General features: G+C 37.1%; 1 protein-coding gene and 1 pseudogene across 10 annotated transcripts in view; one reads left to right on the forward strand and one right to left on the reverse strand.

Moving 5' to 3' along the window:
• DIAPH2 (diaphanous related formin 2) overlaps window positions 1-23,666 on the reverse strand; it is a 914,924-nt gene that overhangs the window by 771,420 nt on the left and 119,838 nt on the right. The window lies entirely within an intron of this gene.
• On the forward strand, window positions 21,237-22,975 carry LOC108317863 (annotated as a pseudogene). The gene has a single exon (XR_001830923.2). The product of XR_001830923.2 is annotated as a keratin, type I cytoskeletal 18-like (transcript).

Raw genomic sequence — 23,666 nt, forward strand, 5'->3', positions numbered from 1 at the left:
AAAAAAAAAAAAAAAAAAAAAAAAAAAAGAAAGAAAAAGGAAAAGAAAAACATTAATACTGGTTAAGGAGGGAAAAGTTTACTTTAGTTACATATAAACAACCACTTATCAAGGGATTAAATGTCTCACCTTAAAAGATATTCCAAAGCAAAACAATTGTCTTTGCTAGTATGCATTTGCTAATTTGCAGGATAATTTGTGATATGTTATGTATGCTCACTTTAAACTCTTACATAAATAATTATAGGATAAAATCATATGGTTCATAGACCTGATTGTTTACATATGCAAATCAACTGACATTTTCTTAAATAGCTCATGAGATTGGTCTTTTGAGAAAATCAAAAATGCTTTGAGAGAAAGCATCCCAATGAACATCTGTAGGTAAATTAAACTAGCATATTTGTCCCTTACAACTATACATGATGTTATCATCTCTTTCTGAATATATTATCTAAAGCTGACATCATAAAGCATGTTTGCTTTTTAAGAGCTTAGTGTCGTGAGCTTGGACAGTGGGACTCCTACTTGTAATACAAAGAGCAGATGGGAAGACGTAGCCAACTACCAGACTTGTTTCTGTTTTGCTCTTCGCATCTGTACCAAAGCATTTCATTTCCAATAAGTTGATAATTTAAGGACATACAATTTCCCCCATGTGTGCTCTTCAACTACGAATGTCTGGCGCTCAGTTAAATTTCATCTGTTTGCGATTTTTTCCCTTACAAAGTGTTATTTTTTGCTTCCCAGCCTATTGAAAGAGCACAAAACCTGGCTATAAATCTATTTCTAAATGTTAACTCCCATTAAATTAATTATCACTATAGAATCCACAAATATAAGATCCCTACAGATGTGATGAAAATAAATTACTAATATGATGTCCTGTCTAAAATTGAACACCAAATGTGGCTAGAATGATCAGAGTGTGGCGGGAAAGGTGAAGATATTTATATATCTATTTTCTTTCCTTATACATCTTTCTTTATATATATCTTTCTTTATATTTATTTTCATATATATACCTTTATATATCTTTATATATCTTTTTATGTTTTCCTTTAATCAAATCAAAAGACTATATAACAGATTTGTCTTTTTGAATCTCTAAAAGAAATAGTAAGCAAAAGAATTGCTGTGGCTTGCTTTTGTCCCCCTCCCCCAAGAAGAAACAGAAAATGTATTTCCATCTTTCATAAACATAATGGAATACAAATAGCTCCTGTTGCTAAACTCAAAGTTGGTAAACAAGGCAAAAATAGAGTTTATTAATTCTATCATTAATTGCTACACTGTGAACGCTGAGGGAATAAAGATAATATAATTAAACCCTTCCTCCTTTATCATTTTTTCCTTTTGCCTCATTTCACAAATTATACAAGTTCATTGTTAAAAATTTGGAAAACAGAGTTAATTCAAGAGAATAAAATTAGGCATCACCATAATTTCTCATATAAAAAGACGTATTGTTAATATATTTTATCACTTGGTCTAATCATTTTTCCCATGTGCGATATGTTCCTAAAGAAAATTGAGGTCACACTCTTGGCTATATATATATTTTATATTCTGCTTTACCATTTAATATATCATGAACATCTCCCATATAATTATAGAGATTATTTTAATTATCATACAATTATTTGTAAAATCCTTTATTATTGAGCATTTATGTTATTTCTAATTTTTCACTAGAAACAATTCTGAAGTGAACACCATCTACAGATATATTATACATGTGCTTCATTAGGAAAATTTTCTAGAAATGGAACTGCTAGGCATGAATATAAATATTTTCATCACTTGTGTTTCATTCTGCTAAATTGCCCTCCAGAAAGGTTGTGCTGTTCCACAAATCAACTATCACAAAATGAGAGTGCATGCTTCTCTGTACCCTCACATATCAGATCATTATTTTACATCCTTTTTGTCTACTAAACTACATTATTCTTTTAATAGGCATTTCTCCTATTGCTAATTAGGCTGAATATATGCATAGCCATGCACCTTCATACAAGCCCACTCATAAATATCATATACACCATGCACATCATATATGTAATTTTATGAATATAACTTTGTTCATATTTCTATTAGGATATCCATTTTTCATGTTGCTATATGAATATTCTAATATAGTTTAATTAAACCATTATCAAAGTTTCTGAAATTGTTATAAATTCAGCATTTGCTGAATATATTTAATAACATATACTATGTTCTTGATTTACAAAAGTCCTTCATTTGTATACAGTCAAAAATATATTTTTATCTTCTACTTTGTTTTTATTTTCACAGAGCTGCTCTTATTTCAAGTAAATATTACCTATATTCAACCCTAGTTTGTGTATGGCTTTACTTTTATACTCAACTTATTGATCTGAAGTTTATTCTGGTAAGTGGTGTGATACAGGGAATCAATTTATATTTTCCCCCCAAATACTTTGTCTACTGTTCCAGTAACACTTTACTGATTTGAAATGTCTCTAATTTTTAAAATTCACCTATCTTTTTGATTAGAAATCCTACAATGTATGCTTAAAGGCATCCAAACATTCGAATTAACACAATAACTTTTATTCAACCAATTCCAAGGCACAATGTATTCAAGTTTCTTTTAATTTCATGCACAATCCAACAGCAAGCCAGCTGGTACTAGGAAGGGGGGAAGAAAGGAATACACTATTCAGGGAACTAAATCCACTACTCCTTTGTTTTAATGTTGTATCATGCCATAATTATTATTTTCATATTATTGACAGAAACTGATAATACAGAGAAGCAGAGTTTAATGTAAATTTGATGGTTTCTTGTGGCCAGAGGTCTATAAGATTCTCATCTTTCATAGGACTTAACTGCACTTTATATTCTATATGTGATCTAAGCAAAAATACTGCAGAAACTTTCAAAAAGTCAAGACAAAAAAAAAAAAAATCCACAACCTGGCAGGTATGTCTTTAATGTTTTAGAAGCAGCCAAAACAATGTATTCAATAGGAAAATCTAAAGCAGACATATGGAATTTTGCCTGTTGTGAGCCTTGTATGTGGGAGCCTTATGCTACTATGTCTTGTGTATAAAAATGGATTATAGAGCTGCAGAAAAAGAGTTCAATGCATCTTTAAAGTGTTTCCAAAGTGAAAATAACTTTTGAAAGAGCTAAAAAGTCAGACCCTGTACCAGTATAAGTGACAGAAAAACTATCAGTTATATTCACTCTCATTACTTTCAAATGCCATAAAAGTTATATAATAGAACCAAATAAATACTGCAGTCTTACAATTATGGGAAGGTGACTGATACCAGATTTAAGATTAAAAAGTTGCATTTCAGCCATAAAGTAACTTAAAAGAACAAAAAATTCACTATCAAAATTATAAATTTAGTATATTCTTTAGAGATTTCACTTTATTTCCAACTTTTAAATATCTTCAAAATGTTAAATGGTTGATTCAGTCAATCACCAGTGAGACATGGATGTGATCATCACTGATTGCATATCCACCTAGCAAATTAGAAAGCTCTGGAGTCCTGCTGCTCAACCTCTTGGCTGAAGTTCTGTCACAGCTCCTGTGTGCACATGTGCAAGGAAGTCAGAAGTTCAAATCCAAAGTAAAGCAAAAAATCAATGGGTTCTGCCGTTTCACCAGGAGAAAAAAAGAGTGAAGGCGAATACAAAACAAATAATGAATGAAATCAAAGTCGAACATTACATTGCCTGTGTTTAGGCGAAACCTAAACTATTGTGATTGACTTTTGGCTTATAAACAGTTGGAAAGTACTCAGGGCTGGCTACTCAGAAAGCATTTTACTTTAAAGACAAATAGCAGTTTTAGCTCAGTTAACATATGTAAACAACTCAATCTGGCCTCCTCTTCACTCTGTGATCAATTCTCCTATCACTTGGCCTTCATACTACTTCCTACCCAAACTGGCTTTCTTACTGTTTCGCCACCAGACCAAGTTCTTTCCAATATTAAGGATTTTATTTTAACTGTTCCCTCAGTCTAGAAAATAGAAAAGTCTTCCTCCTAACCTTCATGTGGCTGGTTTCTCCATATCACTCAGGTTTCAGATTACAAATCACTATATCAGGAAAGCCTTTTTCTAAGTATGACTATAAAGGGGTTACCCTGTCATTATCCCATCTTTCCATTTTAATTCTTTCTATAGCACTTTTTCTCCACAGCACTCACTGTCTTGTTTCCTTAGTCAATTACTTGCTCTCATGGTTTCTACTCTTCACTGCAAGGTCTCTAAAGCAGGGAGTTTGGTTGTTTTGTTCACTGATCTATCTTCAGCATTCAGAGAACTGTCATATACTAAGAGTTCAATAAATTTAGCAAATATATATTTAACTGCTTTGCATTTTTGTTTTGAAAACCAAACAACTATAAATGTTCCTGATTACTTTTAAGAATAGAGTAAGTCTCAGAGACTATGTCTTATTTTGACCACAAATCTGCTCCCAAAATATTTTAGGATCAATAAACTGTATTTCTTTTTTCTTTGTTGAGACAGAGTCTCGCTCTGTCACCCAGGCTGGAGTGCAGTGGCAGAATCTCGGCTCTCTATAACCTCTGCCTCCCAGGCTCAAGCAATGCCCCCAACTGAGTGCCGCCAAGTAGCTGGGACTACAGACATACACTACCACGCGCGGATAATGTCTATATATTTAGTAGAGATGGGATTTCGCCCCGTTGGCCAGGCTGGTCTCAAACTCCTGACCTCAAGTGATCCTCCCACCTCCTTCTCCCAAACTGCTGAGACTACAGGTGTGAGCCACTGTGCTTAGCCTAGGATCAACAAACTATATTTCCTACCAGCTTTTTCTCACTCATATTCTTGAATCCTTGAATACAACAAAAGTTGAACAAGAGTTCTTCCTCCTGTCTTCCAGTTGGATGTAGCCTATTTATCTCTATTACTGCCACAGTCAATAAGACCATGGAAATGAAACAACTTTTGGTGTATGTGGAGAGGAGGTGCCAATAAGAGGCAATCTTTTCTTTTAATGATCTTAAAAATTTAAGAGTTTACTGAATTGGAATTTGAGCTTAATCTCAGTAAAATGTCAGTTCCTTGAGGGAAGGAATTTTTTTTGTCTTCTTATCTTGTTGCTGTATCTCCAGCACCCAGAAGAGTACTCAGTGCATAGCAGGCATTCAACAAATATTTCATGAATGAATAAATGAAAGGGTAAATGAATGAATATATGGTGTTCCAAATACTGAATTAGAAACAAAGCTGCTTAGTCTCGTCTACTTCTAAAGTATTATGGAGAAACATAGACTACAATTAGATTTTCTATTCCTACTTCTCAGGAATTCTGTACAATGTGCTATTGATTATAAGATACTTGAGCAAGAAACAGCTTACAGACAATACAGAAAACTTACCATTGATACTAGAAATGCTTGTAATGGAAAAATGGCTCAACTATCAAATACCCTGCAAAAATGGACAGCCAAGAATGTTGACCACTTATGATGAATTGTGAAAAAAGACTGTAAATCACTAATGTTCAGTTATACCTGATTTGTTCTTATGGAATTTGAAGTATTTTGCAAAACTATGAAAACAAATATCAATAGAAAACAGGAACAGAAAAAATATAAATTAGAATAGGACATTAAAAACAATGTTAGGACAAAGATTTAACCATGTTTTCTGGTGCCCAAATCAAAGGAAATAAAAATATAATCAGTTACTTTTCAAAGAAGCAAAGGTTTTTCTAGCTTTAGAACCAAATAAAAGGGCTCACAGGAGTCTTCATACAAAGGACACAGTAACAGTGCACACTGTAATCTACAACAAGGGTCCCCAACCCTTGGGCAACAGACCAGTACTTGTGCATGGCCTGTTAGAAACCAGGCCTCACAGCAGGTGATGGGCAGTGGCCAATGAGCATTACTCGCTGAGCTCCGCCTCCTGTCAGATCAGCAATGGCATTAGATTTTCATAGCAGCATGAATCCCATTGTGAAGTGCACATGAGGCATCTAGCTTGTGCACTCTTTATGAAAATCTAACTAATGCCTGATGATCTGAGGTGGCACAGTTAAATTCTGTAACCATCCCCACATCACCACACCCTGCCCATTCTGTGGTAAAATTATATTCTACAAAATCAGTTACTGGTGCAAAAAAGGTTGGGGACCATTCCTCTACAACACTGTTATAGTGAAAGTGGCAACAGATTTTTTTAAAGCTAGTTTTGTAACACTATTCAGTGTAATCTAATAATATAAAAAGAAATAACAAATCAGTAAATTCTTTAGGGGTAGGGGGATAGGTGACAAAACGGATCCCAATATGTATCTTTCTTAGAGATATGTCCAATAACAATAGTCACTAGCCATTTGGAGTGACTGAGCACTTCAAATGTGGCTAATGTGACTGATGATCTGTATAATTTTATTCCATTTGAATTGAATTTAAATAGCCATATGTGATCTGGGGCTACTTTATACTTAAATATACCATTCGGCACTTACCTAACTGTGGGCAGTAGAAAAGTAGTTCCTTGCCTCAGAAGACAAGTGGATACTTAGTGGATACTATTCCCCAACCCGAAAAGAGGTTCCTGGGTAATGGTTTTGCTATTANCCTACTTTTGCATGAACCTATAGATTTGAGAAATACTGGGTTTAAAGAAAATGAGACCAAAGACTTCTTAGAAGTTTCAAATATGCTAACATACTTCACTAATTTCAAAGAGGGGAATACAGTATGCAGCTTTCATTTGTTACAAAAATGGCTAAATGTCTGTGTGACCCCCAAATCCTTATGATGAAATCCTAACCCTCAATGTGATGGCGGGGGGGGGACCTTTGGGAGGTAATAAGGTCACAAGGGTGGAGACTTCATGAATAGAATTAATGCCCCCACAAAAGGGACCCCAGAGAGTTCTCTCACACTCCTCTGCCATGTGAAAAGATAAAAAGAAGTCAGCAGTCTGCAACCCAGAAGAGGACTCTTACCAGAACCCGACTACATTGGCACTCTTATCTCTGACTTCTGGCCTCCAGACCCATGAGAAATAAATTTATTTTGCTATTATACTACCCAGTACCACCGTGTCGTTATAGCAGCCTGAATGAAGATAGCCCCCAATCTATAAAAAGTTAATATGATGCCATTTGCATTTATATGCATCTCTCTCCTTCTTCAATTAATTTTTGATTACTCATATACTAATGCAAAAGACAGCCACATAAGTAGTGACATCAGCAAGATGGTTACCCTTTATCCTTATACCCACTTCTAGGTATTGATCCAAAAGAATGTAAGTCAGTATCTCCACATAATATCTGCACTCCCATGTTCATTGCAGCGTTATTCACTGTAGCCAAGAGGTGAAAACAAGCTAAATGTCCATCAATGGATGAGTGGATAAAGAAAACTTATCTACATAGAGTGGAATATTATTGAGTCATAAAAAAGATGTAAGTTCTATCATATGCTAAAGCATGGCTAAACATAGCTAACTTTATGGTAATTAAAATAAGCTAGTCACTTAAGGACAAATACTGCATGATTCCATTTATATCTCAGGTAGTCAAACTCATCAAAACATACAGTGGTTATTGACGGGATGCGATGAGGGAGAAATAAAAGAGCTGTTGTTCAATGGGCAGGCATAAAGTTTCAGTTATGTAAGATGAAAATGTTCTGGAGATTGTTGTACAACATTATACCTATAGTTAACAATATTGTACTATACACTTAAAATTTTTTAAGAGAAAAGATCTCAGGTTATGTGTTTTGTTTTGTCTTTGTTTTTTTTTTTTTAATAAATACATTAAAAATATAAATATATGTGTTTTATAGAGATAAAATATGTCATATATTTTATTTATATTATATATTTTATATATTTTCCAACCACAATTTTTTTTAAAAGGACAGTCATACAAAATGAAGCTTGGATCTGTAAACATACTGACTTATTTATACCTTGAAATAGGGAAATTACTTTTTTGGAATAAGTGGAATTCTCTTCCAGCTACTTCTGGACTAGGGAGAAGTTTCCAGAAAAGTTGGCATGAAGAGAAGATGGAGAGGAAAAGTGGGTGGTGAGAGAGAGATACCTTGTTTATATTAAATACTTAATAGAGCACTATGTAAAGTTGCCATGGAATATCAAGGAAACAAAATTTGTGGCTGGGTGTTTAAAAAGTTTAATAATTTACTATTCTATTGTATATGTCAATCAGTGAAATATGCATAAGCAATTAATAACATCTTTACCAAGCATGTCTTAAAATACCTTTAAAATACATAAATACATGGTACTGTTTAAGGCAGTATAAAAAGCATTTCCGAGTGTAGAAAAAGGATACAAATATAATCTTTGGCATCATGTAATTTAAAACAACCATCAATAGAAGAAAATTTATGAGAAAATGGTAAAAATAGTAAGAGAAAGTACAGGTAGTATCCCCTTAAAAAATCACAAAATACAACTCCAAACAAGTTTTACAGTCCAATACCAATTATTGCTTTAAGATTTCTGTTAAAGACATTTTTTCTCAAAGTGGTATTTCAAATGTATTACTTCTACCTAAGTTCCTGACAGAGTACTAGTTGAAAAACAACTACACTACTGCTTGCTGTGCAGGCCCTCTGATTGAATAAATGGCTTAATAAAAATGTTTAGAAAAGAAAAGCATTCATGTTGAAAATGTGAAATGTCTTCTTTAATGGACAATTAAGCATTACCATGTTTATGTGATATGCATACATTTTTTAACATAAATTTTTAAGATTTAAACCAGCTTTGCAGATATATTTAAAATATGAGGTGGTACAGAGAAAGAATGCACAAAAATGTTAATTCTGCTTAGTAAAAAACCTTTTGTCACTATAACGTTAATATGATTAATTTATAGAGTGATATATAATAGGTACTAGTGCATTTAATAATATTTTGTAAATTTTATCATTATATTCTTTATTTATTCCACATTTATGCCTCATTTCAGTTTATAATTAATGGTGCGTGGGTTTTGTCTGTTTAGTGAGTATTTGTTAAATCAGCACTATTATGTAGCAGAGAGAGAGTGGGAAGGATAGCAACTGTATTAAAGTACCGAGGAACTAGAGAGGTAAGTAATACAAAGGGTCATGAAACCAAACAATACATACATTTTACACTGACTGAGATATAATTAGTTTCTTTTAATTCATATAAAAGATCAACTTCAAACAGGGCTCAATCTTTTTTTTTTTTTCTATTTCTACAATATCAAATCTCATTTGTGGTAGACAGTAGATGTGGGAGTTCCATCTTCCCCAATACCCTCATAGACCAGGTGTCCTCTGAGTGTCCTTCCTGCAGTAATATACTCTTATCAGTAGGAAAGCCCATGATTATAAAGGCTTTAGCTCCACACCAAGTTGATTGAATTCCTGGCACATTTTTAACTTTGCCTAGTGTCTCTGACCTCTGTTTAGGACTTTTTTCTTAGCTCAGACTTAGTCCCAGACTCTGTTTCCCAGTTTCCTAGTGTTAAAGTTAATTCATCAGGAGGCCGTAAGACTGAGGGGACTCCAGCATCCTGGAATCTTAAGAAAGCAAACTGAAACCCAAGTCAGTGTAAACAATCACATTTTAGGAAAACGAAAATTAAGTGTAATCAGTAAGAAACTAATCTCTAACCAGGGACTTTTCACTTGAATGATCCAAATAAGGCTACCATTCCACATTAGCCAATCAAACTATTTTCTTTGCCTTGCTTCTGTGTTCACCTAACAAAGTCTTCACTTCATATTTCTTGGGTGGAGCTCCTGAGCCACTTGTGATCTGGGATTACCCAATTCATGAGTCACTATTTGCTAAAATAAACTCTTTAACATTTTCATTTACCTCAGTTTATCTTTGAATAACAGACTATTACTGATTCATCTTTAACACTGAAACCTGTGTATCAGACCTGTGACAGTTAACTATGTTCCTTGCCTTACTTAAATTTGTCCACTAGCCTAGATTCTCCTTTAACAATAAGTCCAGAACATCTATGCCTATCCTTCCTTGTTGCAAGAATAAAAATGTATATAATTTGCTAAGCAAATAAAGAATGAGCTTAATGTTAAAGTGGCATGTCCAGTTTAACAGAAACCAGAAGCCAGAAAGGAAAAGTACATTGGATCATATATAGACAGGATGAATGAAATATAATTTCTAATCTTTAAATTTTCAAACTACAAGCCCTGAATGTTCTAATTTCAGCATCAGTGGTGAACTGTTATACTGGAAAACTGGGGATTGATCTATACATATAAGTAAAAGGAAAATTCCCAAAATAGATTATGGAATTCTGAATACTGAGGTAGAGATTCATGATACAAGTATTAGGCTTCTGCATAGAATAATCATCAAACATCCTGTAAAACTACACCTGTATTTATACCAGTGACAGTCAGCGACAACATAGCAAACTAAGAGCTTGCTATTCAAATTTCTCTTGCCAAGCTTTCCAGTTTTCCCAATTATAGTGATGGTGAATAATGGAGAAAGTTAGCAACAAGGGCAGCTTCTACGTAATTGGAAAAGGTAATTTCCTGTACTATTTGATTTGTGGGCTACCCTAAGGTCTTATCTGCCTTCTCCTTTACCTAACCAGAAATAATCAACATTATTTAACAGAAGAAATGTTTCCAAAGAGTCACTGTTACACAGCTATACATTACCTAAGATTTTCCAGTAAACCTTCTCGCATTCTCTCTCATTTGATTTTTAGATTAGAAAATCTGCACTTAAAAAGAACAGGTTCAGGGGCTAAAGTAGTAGGATATTTTCAAACTAAGTCAATTTCATAAGGCATAGAAATGTTACAGTGAAATACTCCACCCCATGGCAGCATGGTGGGTACCCCATGAGAGCTCTGACAGTCAAACAAAAAAGTTTGACATAGCACTTCCCCAGAGTGGACTAAGTTTTCCCTAACCTGGTCCCCTTATATTACCAAAGGAATAAAATGTTAATGTATCAAGTTTTTATTTAGTTTTGACCTACTAAATAATGTAGGCACCAAATCCTTTCAGAAGTAAAGTGAGAACCGCTTGAACCTGGGAGGCGGAAGTTGCAGTAAGCTGAGATTGTGCCACTGCACTCCACCCTGGGTGATAGAGTGAGACTTCATAAAAAAAAAAAAAAAAAACCTAAATATAACCATACCAGATATCCTCTTGGCTCGCTCCCTTGCCTTGTTCCCATCTTTGCCAAAATATCACATTCTCTACAAGGCCCACTTTTATCATCCTACTTAAAATGGTAACACCCACCCCATGGTACTCCTTACCCTGCTCTATTTCTTTTCAGGATAGCACTTACACCTATGATTATACATGTATGTACATGTATACATGTGTGAGAATGTGTGTATAAATATATATATGTATGTATATGGATGTATGTATGAATACATACATTTTTTTTCATCTGTCCTACTAGAATGTACTCAGAATCTGCTAGAATAATGCCTGGAACATGCTAGGCATATCTCGTTATCTTACCTATATTAAACTCTAATAGGTTGCCAGGGTTATCATCAGGGAACTCACCTCAGTGTTACCCCACCTTTTGGCAATATGACAGAGAATATTAAAGAATTTCAGTGGCTCTCCTCATTCCCTATGAGAATAAGGGTTTCCACATTTGAAAATGACACTCTGATAAATTATATGCTTTTCTTGAAAGTTTGAAAATAACTCCATTTAGATTCAGAGGATATTAGTGCCTTACTGGAGAGACATGCTTTTTCTTACTTTCCAGAGCAATTACTTTTTCAAGATGATAGTTATCATTTATTTATGCTGAATAAATTATTTTTAAATTTTAGCATATATTTATTACTTTATTTTTGGAACACTAAAAGAGCTGAACATAAATTATCATTGTTCAATTAGAATGATCTAGCTCTACTTTTGCACTATTTTCCAAAATTAACTTGCCTAACTATCCCAAATTATCACTGTAAAATGATTGGTATTTGCTGAATATTAAAATTAATAATATTTCATATTATTTGGAATACAGCACATTTATTTCCTAATAAGAATTATATAAAATGCGTCATTTCTTCCCTTATCTTTCATTTAACCAACAAGAGAAATCATTCTATCCTTTTCTACTTATCAATGCTTAATAAAACACTTCTTTCTACTATCTTTATTTGCTAAAGGGAGAATGGGGAATATTGGGACTTTGGGGTGGTAGAGAGGATGGCAGAGGCAGAGAGAGAAAATGAGTATCAACATATGTTTCACTTTGGATATTTAAGTTTGAGAAAATGAGATAAAAGGTGATACCTTCTAAGTATCTGAAAATATAAGATCATTAGGCAGGTAAGAAGTCTGGATTAAAGATGTAAATTTAGGAGCATCCATATAAGGTTGATAATATGAACTCATCATGCCAGGCAAATTTTAATGGGAGAAGAACAGCCTTGAACAAAAACTCAGGAAATGGGAAAAATTACTGTGTCAGGGAAATGGGACACTAGAACACAGATGACAGAGAAGAAGGGTATACACATAAGTAGAAAGCACAGGAATTTTAAGAAAGAATGGGTAGTAGGTGGTATGAAATGCCAAAACAAGTTTGAAGATGACATTTGAAAAAAGGACTTTGGATTTGAATTCTAAGATAAAGGGCACAGATAATTTTGGAAAGTGCTATTAATAGAGTATATGTGCAGAAATTATGTTATCTAGGACTTAAGTATTCTTCCTTTGTTCTGCATAGCTACACTAATGTTACTACTAGGCAACTGCTGAGAATGGAAATCAGTTCAGTACATAAATTACATAATATATGCTGTGGAGATCCTTTATCATTTTAAGATTAAAGACTAGTTAAGATTTAACAAGTTGGTTAAATTAGAGACTAACATATCAAGATTTTCTGTATGAATTTTTGTGAGTAGGCAAACATAAACTGATATATAGGGTCTAACATTCTTTAATTTTAAAAATGAAAATATCATTTACTGTGTATAATTTAAGTTAGTAAAGAAAACATCTTTAATAACATAGACAATAACGAGTGATGATGAGTAAAACTACTGGTAGGGGTGCAAATTAATCTACCATTGTGATGGTTAATATTGTCAACTTGATTGGATTAAAGGATGCAAAGTATTGTTCCTGTGTGTGTTTGTGAGGGTTGTGTCAAAAGATAGCAACATTTGAGTCAGTGGACTGGGAGACGCAGACCCACCCTCGATCTGGGTGGACACCATCTAATCAGCTGCCAGCATGGCTAGGATAAAAGCAGGCGGGGGAATGTGGAATGAGTAGACTGGCTGGGTCTTCTGGCCTTCATCTTTCTCCCGTGCTGGATGCTTCCTGCCCTCAAACATCAGAATCCAAGTTCTTCAGCTTTTGGACTCTTGGACTTACACCAGTGATCTGCCAGGGGCTCTCAGGCCTTCAGCCATAGACTGAAGGCCAAACTGTCAGCTTCCCAACTTTTTTTTTTTTGAGACGGAGTTTCACTCATGTTACCCAGGCTGGAGTGCAATGGCGCGGTCTCAGCTCACCGCAACCTCCACCTCCTGGGTTCAGGCAATTCTCCTGCCTCAGCCTCCTGAGTAGCTGGGATTACAGGCACGCACCACCATGCCCAGCTAATTTTTTGTATTTTTAGTAGAGACGGGGTTTCACCATGTTGACCAGGATGGTCTCGATCTCTTGACCTCGTGATCCACCCGCCTCGGCCTCCCAAAGTGCTGGGATTACAGGCTTGAGCCACCGCGCCCAGCCAACTTTTAAGGTTTTGGGACTCGAACTAGCTTCCTTGCTCCTCAGCTTGCATATATGACCTATTGTGGGACTTCACCTCATGATCATATGGGTCAATGCTCCTTAATAAACTCCCATTCATATATACACTTATTCTATTAGTTCTGTCCCTCTCGAGAACCCTGACTAATATAACCACCTTGGTAAACCATTTGGCATTACTACTGAAGTTGAACCTACATATACCCTATGATGAGGCAATTCCATATACCAAACAGAAATGTATGCATATGTATGCAAAATCACATTACAAGGGCATTCATACCAAAAACTTACAAATGTCTGCTAATATTTGAATGGCTCGGTTAATTGTGATATATTCATATAATGAAATACTACGGTATACTAGAGTATTTCATTTATTTATTGTATGTATGGCAAACTACAGTCAATATCTAGCCTGAAGCCTGTTTTTGCAAATAAAGTTTTAATGGAGTACAATCACATTCATTTGCATATTATCTACCTGCTTTTATGAAAGCTGTGTCAGAAACCATATGACCCACAAAGCCTAAAATATTTACCGTCTCGCCCTTTACGGAGTAAGTAGGCCAACCCCAGCTACGTGAGAACAAAATTTTAAACTACAGTTATATTCAGGCCTGTAAATAATTCTCACAAACATGGGTTTGAATGAATAAAGCCAGATACCTAGAAGTAGATACTCTGTAGTTTAATTTATATGAACCTCAAAAAATAGGCAGTAATAAATTGTACTGTTCCAAGTCAAATTACTGGAAGTCTTTGGGGAAGACAAGGACAGCAGAAATTAGGAAGAGCTAGTACTGTTCTATTTCTTGAAGTAGGTGTTGGTTCTATATGTGTATTCACTTTGAGATAACTGATTGAGCTGTAACATTATGGTTTGTGTACTTTTCTGTGTGTGGATCCCTTCAATAAATATATTTAAAATATGTATACACACACACACACACACATATACATATATATTTTTTACCTCTTCCCCCTCAAAGTTTTCTTTGACATATTTTGAAATGGCCTTGCAAAGCCATGTTCTCTGAGGGAAATTTGCATCTGCAGAACATCTTTTTTTTTTTTTTTTTTTTTTTTTTTGATATGGAATAGTCTCACTCTGCCGCCAGGCTGGAGTGCAGTAGTACAATCTCAGCTCACTGCAACCTCCACCTCCCGGGTTCAAGCGATTCTCCTGCCTCAGCCTCCCGAGTAGCTGGGACTACAGGCACACGCCACCACACCCAGCTAATTTTTGTATTTTTAGTAGAGACAGGGTTTCATCGTGTTGGCCAGGATGGTCTTGATCTCTTGACCTCGTGGTCCTCCTGCCTCAGCCTCCCAAAGTGCTGGGATTACAGGCGTGAGCCAGCGTGCCAATCCCAGGTGGAAGATTTTATTTCTGATGCATATACTTCACTATTTTTTCAGCTTTTTAAACAAGATTATTATTTTAGAAATATAAAAACAAAGCTATAAAATGGTATATATTATTAAGTATAGAAATCATCTTGAGATGGTTCTATATTTTTATTGACATGACATAAATGCTGGGCACTGAAGTGGTAACACGAGGTCAGAAACTAAATGCTTATATCACTCAACATCTCTAAGTTTTGTGAGACAGTAATACAAAATTCGTTTATACCTCTTAGTCTTTAGGTTTTGTCTAAAAGTTTCACAATCTTATGAAACCCTCTCTCACGTTTTAAAAATACAATCTTAATTATCTTTGTCAGATTAGAGCTGTTAATACATCCCCTATCTTTAGTAATACCTCGTATTAACATGATGGTCTTAACCGTCCCCTTAAGCTAATTCCCCTCCTTCTCAAAGAGATAAAAGACTTCAGGAATTGAAAGTGACATTTAAAAAATGGTGCTGGCATCTACCAATTGTTGCTTAAAGTAAAGATTTAAGAAAGAAATATTTCTGCATGATTTAATGATTGCCTGCTGTGGCAAAGTTCTTTTGTCTGGTCTCTAATACAACTCCCTAGAGTGTCTTGTTCAATATGCAACAAAACAATGATGTAGAGGTTTTGACAAAGAGCCCATCTCCCTATTGAGGTAGCATTACAGGATAATAGCTGCCTAAGCTATATAATTCAATGAGATATATTTTAGTATTAAAATATCTGTTAATCAGCTTTTAAAGCTGTGATGTTCAAAACTCAGAACAATATGTAAAACATTCCTTTACCAAAGGGAATGACTAATCTTCTGTATGGCTTTGATAAGTTACAAGAAATAGGTTTATCTCAGAAGACTGGTTATGATTAATATGCAGTTCGTAAAGCTCCTTAGCTCTGTATGGTCTCTCTCTAACTGAATCTAATAAAGATAGGTCACGCATTTTTCATATTCCTTTTTCACCCATGACAGATCTCTAATAGGATTTATATGCATTTGATATTAATTTTATCAGGGATTGCACCAACTGCAATAATCCTTCATTTCTTTGCCTTTTTAAAGCTATACATAAATTACAAAGTTTCCATTTTTGTTTGACTGCAGCTTTCACTGACGATCAACCATGTTAATGATAAAGAGGTAGAGAAAGATTAAGAACCACCTCACCTAGTTCAGTGAAATGCCAAATGATAGGAAAGGCTATAAACCCTGTTTTGAGAGCTGTTTGAGCTATCCTCTCCCTCGTGTCAGAAGAGCTCAAGTATATAACATCAGTGAAAACCTTGCACTCTGAATTGTAGAGGAGAGGACTGGCTTTTAATAACCATCTCACAGAGGGGCGCTGGCAGTAACCCATCGTTCTGATGAAGTATGCTTTTCTAACCATCTATAGAGACAACACAGGAAATGTAAAAATGAGATAGTGCTACCTAGAATGAAAAACTGAGTGTCCTCGGGACTCAATCTAAAATAGTCCTTAATTTTAGCTCTGAACTCAAAAGAGGCTTCACTTACGTCTGGGGAAAAAGAAATGTATCTTGTGAGACTATTCAAACTATAATTGCAGTTAAGAGAAGTGGACAATTATATTTTCACATTCTGTATTCTCCAGTATGACATAAATAGTGAAAAATTTCATTCTGTAAAAAAGCAGAGCAAGGGATTTGAGAAACTAATAAAATGTTGCTTTATATACTATCAAAACACATGGCTATTAGTGAATAAAATCAAAAGGAAAAAAAGTAGGTCACAACTGAAATGGTTTTCTTTTACTTGAAACAGACTACCTACAAATTCAGCATGTAAATGTCCCTCACATATATAGGAATTATTTTTTAAAAACCACAAGGACTACTACATGACTGACTAAACTTATTAGGATTAACTCATGGTAATTTATATATTTTATATATAATCTTATATGTAATAATGTATGTGTAATTTTTGTTCTAGAATTAAGAAATGTTACTTTTAAAATGCAGTATCCAAGAAAATAATGAATACAAATTCAAGGGCCTATTAACTACAGAAAGGCAACCAAACACACCTCATCCATCTATAAAAGCTATATTAGAGATTCCTGCTTCTGGCCATAAAGAAGTAACTGGTACCAGGCTAGACCTTCATCTGTAAACAACTAGAAAATCAGACAAAATATATGAAACAACTGTTTTTAGACATTGGGCAACAGGCTGTAAAGGGCTGTGATCCCTGAGAGAAAGGAAACAAATTAAGTGAGCCCTACAGCCACCTAGCCTTTGTGTATGGAAATACTTGACACATTATAGTGCAGGGAGAGGACAAACAATGCAGAGTACTGTAGACTTACAGAACTGAAAAAAGAGAGATGGGAGATCAGGAAGGCAGTGGCAGCTTGGATTTATAGGGCACATTACCTGAGAAGAGGAATCCCCACAGAAAAAAAAAAGTTCCAGATATCTGCAGTAGAATCAACCTGAGTCTGGCAGAAATCTATCTATACAAATGTAGAGGAGACTCGACGAGAATGGGCACAGAACAGCTATCAGAAGAACTACCCAAGAAGGATAAATACCTGTTGAAGATTACAAAGGGCTGAGAGACATTTGAGTTCTGATCGGTGAGAGGGGAGAGACTTCACTGAGCATTTGGAAATCAGAAAAAGGACACATGTTAGAAGTAGGACTAAACCAGATCCAGAGTAAATGCTACTTTAGATTTATGCAAAATTTAAAAACAAGTCTTAATATGATCAAGTTGATTTGCATATAAGTTAACTACCTGCTAGAAAAAAAGCCTAATACTCTTTAAGACAACCAAATTCCAACATTCAACCATGTTGCATTCTAATATCTAGCATCCAGTCAAAAAATTAAGAAGCAGAAAAAGATTGCTTAGTGGAAATAAATCTAGACACGACAGACATGATGGGAAGAGCAGGCAAGCACTTTAGAACAGATATCAGTATATATACAAGATATAAAGAAAAACATGAACATAATAAGAGAAATGAAACTACAAAAAAAGAATCAATTGAGACTCTAGAGCTGAAAAAAATACCATATCTGAAATGAAATTTTCACTGTATGGGCTTAGCTGCAGATTAGACACTTCAATAGAAAAGATGAGTGAAACTAAGATAATGGCAAAAAGAACTAACAATCTGAAGTACAGAGAGGGAAAAAAAGGCTGAAAAAACTCTCAGAGCCTCAGTGACGTATGGACAATATAAAGAGAATTACTACAGAAAAAATTTCCAAAATGGTGAAGGGATAAATCAAAACAAATAAGAAGAAATAATGGCCCATAATTTTCCAGATTTGATGAAAACTATTAACCAATAAATTTAAGAACTGAAAGAATCCCAAACAAGATACAGTCGGCTCCCTATATCTGCATGTTTCACATCCATGGAGTCAACCAACTACAGATCAAAACCTGCAGATATAAAGGGCCAACTGTACCATGCCATTTTATGTAAGAGACTTGATTATCTGCAGAATTTGGTATTTGCAGGGGGCCCTGCAACCAATACATATACCGCATATACAGAGAGCTGACTATAAACATTTGTAAAAATTAAAAACACTTTCAAAGTACATCATAATCACTTTGCCAAAACCTAGTGATAAAGAAAACAATATTGACAGCAGTCAGAAAGACGGACATGTTACATAGAGGGGAACAAAGTTTAAAATGATGGCAGACTTCTTTATATATATACATATATATATATATGTGTGTGTGTGTGTGTGTGTGTGTGTGTGTGTGTGTATGTATATACACATTTTATTGTACTTTAGGTTCTGGAGTACATGTGCAGATCATGCAGGATTGTTGCATAGGTACATACATGGCAAGGTGGTTTGCTGCCTCTATCCCTCGTCACCTATATCTGGCATTTCTCCCCATGTTATTCCTCCCCAATCTCCCTACCCCATGCTGTTCCTCCCCTAGTCCACCCCAACAGACCCCAGTGTGTGATGCTCCCCTCCCTGTGTCCATGTATTCTCATTGTTCAACACCCGCCTATGAGTGAGAACATGCAGTGTTTGATTTTCTGTTCTTGTGTCAGTTTGCTGAGAATGATGGTTTCCAGATTCATTCATGTCTCTACACGGTACAGGAACTCATCATTTTTTATGGCTGCATAGTATTCCATGGTGTATATGTGCCACATTTTCCCTGTCTAGTCTATCATAAATGGGCATCTGTGTTGGTTCCAAGTCTTTGCTATTGTAAACAGTGCCAGAATGAACATACCTGTGCATGTGTCTTTATTACAAAATGATTTATAATCCTTTGGATATATACCCAGTAATGGGATTGCTGGGTCAAATGAAATTTCTACTTCTAGGTCCTTGAGGAATAACTACACTGTCTTCCATAATGGTTGAACTAATTTACACTCCCACCAACAGTGTAAGAGTGTTCCTATTGCTCCACATCCTCTCCAGCATCTGTTGTCTCCAGATTTTTTAATGATCACCATTCTAACTGGTGTTAGATGGTATCTCAATGTGGTTTTGATTTGCATTTCTCTAACAACCAGTGATGATGAGCATTTTTTCATATGTTTGTTGGCCACATAAATGTCTTCTTTTGAAAAGTGTCTGTTCATATCCTTCGCCCACTTTTGAATGGGTTTGTTTTTTTCTTGTAAATCTGTTTTAGTTCTTTGTAATTCTGAATATTAGCCCTTTGTCAGATGGGTAGACTGCAAAAATTTTTTCCCATTCTGTTGGTTGCCAGTTCACTCTAATGATTGTTTCTTTTGCTGTGCAGAAGCTCTGGAGTTTAATTAGATCCCATGTGTCTATTTTGGCTTTTGTTGCCAATGCTTTTGATTTAAACAAGAAAAGACCTTGTAACACACAGGGTTGGGGAAGGTCCCTACAGGCTCCTTCCTGTGTCTTTCCTGCTTTGCTCACCATGGCCACGGCCCAGCCCCTGAATGACACTCTAGCTCATGGCACAGCAGACGCATCTTGTCTGTGGGTCTCTGCTCTCTCATCCTTTTTTGTACTTGCAAGTGTTGCCCTGGCAGATCTCTCTCATAAAAGTAGTCTGACGCTATCTATACATATTTCCATTTCCCTTTTTAGATTATGTTACTCAAGATTAGAACAATTATTCACTTGTCTCCAAGTCACCTAGAATACTGACTCTCAATAAAAATTAATAAGCCAAACAATAAATCTCCATTAAAAAATGCAGTCACATATGCTGGCCATGACTGAACCCATGACCCTCAAATTGGGTGAATGTTCCATTAATCAGCTCCAGAACTTAGGATTTCATATGCAAGTATCTTAAAATTGACATTTTAAATATTTCAGTTTTTAAAGAAAAAAATCAGTAATTAAAAAGGTATAATTTATCCGTAAAAGCTTCTTCTTTACTGAATTTTCTGGAGTCCTGGGAAACATAGCTGTGGGTTTCTGGGGTGTATGCAAGATAGTCTCTGTTGATTTTGTCCTCGGGTCTATCAGTCTCTCCATAATCTGTCTTGCATCTGATGCAAACTCCACATGGTATTTGTGAGGGGATTCTGAATCAATGAGTAGGACATTTTCCAAGTCATCTTTTTTTTCACTATCTGATGAATACTCTAAAATTTCTACAGAACTTGGTTGTAATCCCAGCTACTCAGGAAGCTGAGGCAGGAGAATTGGTTGAACCCAGGAGGCAAAGGTTGCAGTGAGCTGATACTGAGCCAGTCCACTCCAGCCTTGGGAAGCTCAGATAGCTTCTCATCACTTAACCAAAGACCGACTACTTGTACAAGAAGCACAGTCTGACATTTCCACAGCACCCTCGCCATCTTCAAATTCATTATAGTCACTAGCATCTGCCCTGTCACTGTTGATCTCCCAGTCGATAAACTGTAGTCATCTTCACTGGCCCCATCTTCTGGACACAAAATGTTCCTGTTACGAAATCTGTCTATTCCAGAGCCATGTCCATTATCTCTCTGTAATTTAGAAAGTGTCTTATCTTCATCTGACAAATCACTTCCACTGGAACTCCATGTAATGTCTGTAAGCTCACTGGTGCTCTTAGGTGTGGTGGTTTCTTGCTTGGATCTAGGGGATAATTCAAGGTGCTTTTCTGTAGTCGTCTTCTCTTCAGCTGTTAATGACAGAGTCCCAGAAGTGTCCTGAAGTCCTTTTCCACGCCTAAGCCATGCTTCAGAGAGGGAGGCACCTGCCCCGGTGTCCTGAGTACTGCTCTTCTGAACAGCAGTGGTCTTTCTCCTGGAAAGGATTGGCATTCTATATCCCAACTCCTTTTTCTCAGGGCCGCGAGCGCGGCTGCCGCGGGGCATCTCAGGGAGAGCAGCCTCAGCGCGCCGCCTTAGTGCGCCGCCTCCTCAGAGCACCGCGGTGCCACATCCTGATTGCCGACTTCTTATGTCCTGTCCTCTTGCTCTCCTCCCCGGGCAGCATGAGCTTCATCGCTTGTTCCACTTTCTCCACCAACTACCGGTCCGTGGGCTCCGTCCGGGTGCCCAGCTACGGTGCCCAGCTGGTCAGCAGCGCGGCCAGAGTCTATGCAGGCGCCGGGGGCTCTGGTCCCGCATCTCTGTGTCCTACTCCGCCAGCTTCCGGAGCGGCATGGGGGTCGGGGGCCAGGCCGCGGGGATGGCCGGGGGTCTGGCAGAAATGGGAGGCATCAGAACGAGAAGGAGACCACGCAAAGCCTGAACGACCGCCTGGCCTCCTACCTGGACAGAGTGAGGAGCCTGGAGACCGAGAACCAGAAGCTGGAGAGCAAAATCCAGGAGCACCTGGAGAAGAAGGGACCCTAGGTCAGAGACTGGGGCCATTACTTCAAGACCATCAAGGACCTGAGGGCTCAGATCTTCGCAAATACTGTTGACAATGCCCGCATCGTTCTGCAGATTGACAATGCCCGTCTTGCTGCTGATGACTTTAGAGTCAAGTAGGAGACAGAGCTGGCCATGTGCCCGTCTGTGGAGAGCGACATCCATGGGCTCCACAAGGTCATCGATGACACCAATGTCACTCGGCTGCAGCTGGAGACAGAGATCGAGGCTCTCAAGGAGGAGCTGCTCTTCATGAAGAAGAACCATGAAGAGGAAGTAAACGGCCTACAAGCCCAGATTGCCAGCTCTGGGTTGACCGTGGAGGTAGATGCCCCCAAATCTCAGGGCCTCGCCAAGATCATGGCAGAAATCCGGGCTCAATATGACGAGCTGGCTCAGAAGAACCGAGAGGACCTGTACAATTACTGGACTCAGCTGATTGAGGAGAGCACCATAGTGGTTACCACACAGTCCACTGAGGTTGAAGCTGCTGAGATGACGCTCACAGAGCTAAGATGTACAGTCCAGTCCTTGGAGATCGACCTGGACTCCATGAGAAATATGAAAATCAGCTTGGAGAACAGCCTGAGGGAGATGGAGGCCCGCTACGCCCTGCATATGGAGCAGCTCAACGAGACCCTTCTGCACCTGGAGTCAGAGCTGGCACAGACCCGGGCAGAGGGACAGCACCAGGACCAGGAGTATGAGGCTCTGCTGAACATCAAGGTCAAGCTGGAGGCTGAGATGGCCACCTACCGCTGCCTGCTGGAAGATGGCGAGGACTTCAGTCTTGGTGATGCCCTGGACAGCACTAACTCCATGCAAATCATCCAAAAGACCACCGCCCGCCGGATAGTGGATGGCAAAGTGGTGTCTGAGACCAATGACACCAAAGTTCTGAGACATTAGGCCAGCAGAAGCAGGGGACCCTTTGGGGAGCAGGAGGCCAATAAAAAGCTCGGAGGTCAAAAAAAACAATGCAACTCCACATTTACCTATGTAACAAGTCTGATCATCCTGCACATCTACCTTTTAACTTAAAAACTGAGGAAAAAGAAAGACGACTGCTGTGATGTTTTTTAAGTGCACGGCACCTCCCACTCTGTCTCTTGCTCTGGCTCCTTCCATGTAAGAAGTAAGTGCCTGCTTCCCCTTTGCCTTCCACCATGCAAGTTTCCTGGGAACCCCCACCCAAGAAGCAGAAGCCTCTATGATTCTTGTACAGCCCACGGAGCCAATTAAATCTCTTTTTAAAATTTTTATTTTTATTTTATTTTTTGAGACACAGTCTCGTTCTGTTGCCCAGGCTGCAGTGCAGTGGGACGGTCTCTGCTCACTGCAACCTCTGTTCAAGTTCAAGCAATTCTCCTGCCTCAACCTCCCAAGTAGCTGGAATTACAGGTGTGCACTATCATGCCTGGCTAATTTTTGCGTTTTTAGTAGAGATGGGGGTTCACCATATTGGTCAAGCTGGTCTCAAACTTCTGACCTCAGGTGATCCACCCGCCTCGTCCTCCCAAAGTGCTAGGTTTACAAGCATGAGCCACTGCACCTGGCCTAAACCTCTTTTCTTTTATAAATGAAAAGAAAAATGCAACTCAAGACAATAGATGAAATCTTTAAACATTTTGAAAGAAAACAAACCAAAAAAAGACAGTGTTAGTGA

This window comes from Cebus imitator, unplaced genomic scaffold (assembly GCF_001604975.1).
Source record: "Cebus imitator isolate Cc_AM_T3 unplaced genomic scaffold, Cebus_imitator-1.0 Scaffold210, whole genome shotgun sequence".
NCBI classification, from domain to species: domain Eukaryota; kingdom Metazoa; phylum Chordata; class Mammalia; order Primates; family Cebidae; genus Cebus; species Cebus imitator.